Consider the following 5,873-nt stretch of genomic DNA (forward strand, 5'->3'; position numbering starts at 1 on the left):
CATTTGAGCAGTATTTTATAATTTTGGAATCCTTTGCATTATTTGGAAATGGTCACATAACGATAGAAATTCTTATTAGATAGGTTAACAGATAGTTCTATTCGAAAAATTAACGACATATGTGAATGTTGTCATAGATATGCAAATACAATTAGTGAATAATTAGTATTAAATATTTTAATTAACTTCATGAATTATATTACTTAATAAATAGTAATTAAAATTTTCTATTTTTTTCTTTAACAAAATATTTAAACACTAATAATTGACAAAGTAAATAATATAACTAAAACATAACTACTAATTAAAGTAATTAAAAAAGAGAAATCCATATTATGCTGCTTAAGGGGTATCGCCGCACGGCTATACTTTTAAGATATTCTATTTTCGGGGTAGAGCCGCGCGGCTATACTTGTACTATATTATATTTTTGGAGTATTGCCGAAAAAAATGTTACTTCGGCGTATAGCCGAGCGCCTATACGCTTAAGCTATTCTATTTTCGGGGTAGAGCCGTGCGGCTATACTCAAAAAAGTATAGCCGCGCGGCCATACGGTGAAGAGTATAGCCGCCCGGCCGTACTCTTAAAATATTCTATTTTGGAGTATAGCCACCAGGCTATACGTTTAAAATATTCCATTTTTGGAGTATAAGTATAGCCGTGCGGCTAGATGTTTAAAATATTATATTTATAGACTCTTCAAATATATTTCCACATTAAACCAACAATAAAAATATGGATTTCTCTGTAGGCTTATATTTTGAGGTGCCCTTTGTGAAAATCCCACATCGAAAATCCACACTCCAATAAAGGTGTTTATAAACAAAGCCCCTGATATGCATAAGAATATGTATAGTTATTGCATTTGCTATAATATACCTTACTGGTGACTTACATAAGCACCTGATATGCATGATTATCAAGTTCAAGCATCATTGTGTTACATAAGCACTTGGGATTTTATTTTGTTGCAAATTTAGAAAACCTGCCTTCATTTTAGTGGAGTTTATTTCGCCAGTGTATGTTCCCAATCAAATGCTATTACGAAGCGTCAAAATACAGATGATTTGTCCACATTCCAGTTTTCTTTTTCCTTGCAAAAGGAGTTGAATCTAAAATCTACAAAAATGACCTCATCTAATACTACTTGAGCTGCATCATCATTTGGTTTGCTAATGTACTTTTCTTTATTAGAAGATGGTGTCTTGCATTTCCCTTTGAAGAGGAACTGGGAAATATTGCAAGCGTTATTGCTGTCACCAAAATGGACTAAAACCCTTCAGTTTGGGACAGTGATACTTGTCATGCATGGCTTTGGTGCAATAGTTTCTTAGGAAGAAGCCTATGATCTTAAAGACCTGAATATTCATACCTTACCTAGTTGGAAAAAGAACAGGCTTCATTTGTTTTGGTCATTGGTGTACACATATGGTTTCATACTTCTAGAATGTTTAGAGATGATGGGAAAATTCTTGCATACAATCAGCTTATGTATACACTGTCACTCTCACATTCAACATCTCAAATGTACTATACACCCGTATATATGCAAAACTTTCACTTGAGGAGGATATCTTTGTGGATCGACCAAAATATAAGCCAACTCTGTTTACCCTAGTTCCCGAATTTTTTTTGTTCTTTACTGAGTGGCAAAAGTAAAGCAATGCAAATCTACTTTAGCTACTGTTGAAAATACCGATGATAGAGAAAAAGGGAATTAAAAAACAGGATTGTTCCACAATAAGATACTAGGATGAACTCATAACATTTTCTGTGATCGGACAAAAATGTTGCAGGTTAAAAACCCATGTATGCATACCATACAGGAGTTTCTAATCCCGGTATATCGTATATAGGAATCTGTATTGTTGTTGCAGTTGCTATAATGGACCTCATTGGTGACTTAATGTCTGATGTGCATGATTTCCAAGTTCAAGCATCGTTGTTTTCAGTTTCCTCCATTTGATAACCATTTATCAGAATTTAGGATTTTTGTTGCAAATTTAGAAGGAAAAAAAATGTTATTTTCTCATGTAAATGTACCCAGAATACCAATAAAATGTTATTGCAAAGGTACAAGCCAATGCCACTTGATCTGAACTCTAAAAAAAGATATCATCTCATCCCAATATCACTTGAGCTAAAATTTATGGGCAAATTAGAAACTTGTATTTTGATAATGGAAAGCCACAAAAAATCTTGAGTTTCTCTTGGAAGAGGAACTAGGAAATATGCAAAAAATTTCCCACTCATGGCAGCACAGTTGTTCTTATGGCCAGGAAGGAAGAAAAGATTTAATTGGAAGTATATTGGACCACCAACATGCTGACCCTATCTTGACACTGTTTTATGGACTAACACTCTCCACAATCATCTCATCGCGTGAACAACACATAACCGGTAAATATGAAAGGGGAAGCGTATACCATCACCCTACCCCGGGATAAGATGCAAAAGAAATCCAATCCACTCAAGTAGTTTGCCAGCTTTTACAATCTTAGTGCATGTATTTCAACTTTAGCAGTTGGTTTCGCATAAGTTTTGTTGCATTGATAAATTAGCAATTTGATCAAATTCTCGTTGAACTTAGATTAGAGGTTCTAAAAGTCTAAATTCAGCTTAAATCGACTCTTATATCAAATCATCCTCATTACGTGTAGAATCGCCTGCTCTTGGACTCATTATAGGTGTAGCAACATCACTCTAAGGGCGGAGTCATAGATTTGTTGGGCATGATAAGTAAGTAGGGATAAGCAACTCGGCCAATTTATGATTCATGTTAGATTGATTTAAGCATCAACCTAATAGCATAATCGAACTAAACAAATCTATTAATTCAATTCATTTTGTTATCCTTTTCAAGTTGCAGTGCAACAAATAAAAGATAAATCGGTAAAAACTAGTAATAACTCTGAAAAAGTAAAAAAATTAAACGGGGATAATAAAGACTCGGTATATATATCATATATGACATGATATTACTAGTTTGAGGTCCACAAATTATAATTTCCCTGTTACATATAGTAGATATGCACCTTAATTAATACAAATATATTAGTAATAAACACAAATAAATCATATATGACAATCTTAACTACCATTGAGGTGCTTAATGTCATCTATGAGAACTCATGCAGTTTTAGAGCTGGTAAGGAGGGCATTTGTTAAAACTGATTTGGAGACTATAATCTTTCTGACTGATATCATAAATTCCCAATTCTTTTAGGCAAAGTGTTAAGACACACATAAGAGCAACACAACCATGTACAGGATCTGTTCTTGATTGCCGCTTTCGCTTATACGTTAGCAACACTTTGCTTCCCGACATTTAAGCTTTCAAAAAGAAATCTTGCTGCAATTCCAAACATTTGGACTGCATTTTTCACATGAAATTTGTTTTTGTTCCACTATATTCAGTCTCATTTCAACACAGAAAAACCTGCATATGTTAAGGAAGAATATCCAATTAACTAAACAGAAAGTCATGACTCATATAGTTAGTACAGTTATGAGTAGCAACACTCTGAAATAGTGACTGAAAAGTACTTGTGTCAAAGTGCACTGAACATGTGTGAAAATGTTAAAAAGCCCTTGCTCGAGTATCAAGCTAAAATAATTTTGATAGATATGATTTGTCTGATGGTCTGATCTTATCCTTTCTGAGGTTATAGGAATTTTTCGTAGGAAGAACCTACAAACCGCATCAGGGGATTCTCAAAAAAAAACTTCAAAATTTATCTCATTATTAACTTAATCACCATAAATGTCATTTACCCTTAAAAACCCCACCTAAACTTCCCCTTAAATCAAAATTCAGCTTCTCTTGAAATACAGGAACTCCATAAAACAGTCAAGTTACATGATGGGTGAAAGATTAATCCATGCGCAGTAAAATCTTGGATATCCAAGAGGATCAAATCTATCAAAAGCTTCCTGTCATCAACGCTTACAGCAAAGGATTTCTACACAGATTCTGTGATTGTTATTATAGATCATCTTGCAAGTATAGCAAGAGAAAATCAATAGCCCAAGTTTCAGTTGTCCTATCGGAGTGGCTATTAATGTCATCTATGAGAACTCGTGCAGTTTTAGAGCTGGTAAGGAGGGCATCTGTTAAAATTGATCTGGAGACTCTATAATCTTTTTGACTGATATCATAAATGCTCAATTCTTTTAGTAGCTAGTTTTATGGGGCAAAGTGTTAGACACGCATTAGAGCAACACAACCATGTAGCGGGAATGAAAATATTAATATGGATGGTAGGAGCGACTTCTAAAGGACAATTAAAAATCAATACAATAGAAAAACACTGGGAGTGAACCCTGTTAGTGATAAGTTAACAGAAGTTAATGTGAGAGGAACATGTACAACATAGACCACCAAATGTACCTATAACCGAAGGAAGACTAGTTAAAGATAAATAAGGGCATGTACGATGGTGAGGCTTAGCTATCAACATCCCTAAGGAAAGGACAATCACTGATTATGTGAGACACCTGGCCAGGCTTGAGGCATGCATGGTTCTCCCAATACGATTGGCCTTTTTATTTTCTGCCTGCAATGTAGGCGAAATCAAATAGATCTCTAGATAATGATCCACTGTCAATCACTCTTGGTCTTCACCTCTTAAGTTCCCAGATTTTCTTCTCACTTGGTAGTTGGAATTTAGAGCGCTATTTTCTGTTCACAAATACTATGACTGTCCCCCACAGTGCATTTCTATTATCTGTGCTATGTCCACAAACTCAAAATAAGAAGTCAACTTCAGAGTTGAGACTTTTATAATGATGCTTCATCTTAGACTCCGCTCAAATTTTATACAGAGGGAGCAGGTCACAAGTAAGGAGTAAAATGCACTCATCAAACCTAGATAATTATTTATGCATTTCGTAGCTCCTCTATACCAACTGTACCAACTTCATGAACTTCAATTCCTTGTGGTCCCAGACTCCCCTTGTGAAGTATTTCCGATGAAACCTTTCCTTGAGGCTTATCATTATCATATGTACTCATAAAAACTGCCTGGTGTCCCATCCAGCCTAAAATACTATTGCACTAGATTAGCTAGGCTCTGTATGACCTTATAAAGCCTTTCAAGAACTTCAGGTGTTGCGCCATAACACAAAAACCTAAAGTCATTATGCTACTTCCCTTCCCTACATGAAAATTCACGTAATGCTCTCCTAAACTGCAATCTCAAAATCCAACATTAGGCTCTCAATATAATCTTAACAAAATTCAAGAGCGCATTTTCTACTGATTTACGACAATTGACAGGTGCCCTCATACAACAATTGTCAAGAGCATGTTTAAAAAATTAAAACCAATACATTATCCAGCGTTTCAATCAAAATTCAAAATTGAAAAATGGAAAAAGCTATGAACTATTGAATACTAAAATTTACAATGAATGAACAGAGGCAACAGACCTTGACGACAAGGGGAGAGAGAGAATGCGTTTGGATGCTGGAAAGCGAGAACTGAAAAGTCGGCCTAGGCGGTCGCTAGGCGGGGCGCTAGGCGGCTAGGCGGCTAGGCGGTGGCTGGGCGGGCGCTAGGCGGCTAGGCGGGTTGGGTCTTTTTTCGGTGCCGAACCCGGAGGACGAAGCACTGACTGAGAGAGAAAGTTCCGTCCTCTGCGAGTGCAAGCTTCGTATTCGTTGGAATATATCTAAAGAGTATAGCCGGTCGGCTGTACTTTTAAAATATTCGAATGTAATTAGAAAGTATAGCCGTGCGGCATCATTTTTGCTTTGTCCAGGGCACGTGCAGCATCTGCTATGAGAGCTCTTCGCTTTAAACTCAAGGAAGGATGCAAAATGCAGAAAGGACGCTCTGATACCACTTGATGCAGTTCAAGTATGAACTCGC

At 36.1% G+C, this 5,873-nt stretch overlaps 1 long non-coding RNA gene across 1 annotated transcript; it reads right to left on the bottom strand.

Annotated features, from left to right (window-relative positions):
• Positions 2,941–5,630, bottom strand: LOC109949120. Its single transcript, XR_002271609.1, has 2 exons — positions 5,432–5,630; positions 2,941–3,440 (listed from the first exon to the last, which is right to left on the bottom strand). It is a non-coding gene; the product is annotated as an uncharacterized LOC109949120 (long non-coding RNA).

Source organism: Prunus persica, chromosome G5 (genome assembly GCF_000346465.2).
Source record: "Prunus persica cultivar Lovell chromosome G5, Prunus_persica_NCBIv2, whole genome shotgun sequence".
Taxonomy (NCBI): Eukaryota; Viridiplantae; Streptophyta; class Magnoliopsida; order Rosales; family Rosaceae; genus Prunus; species Prunus persica.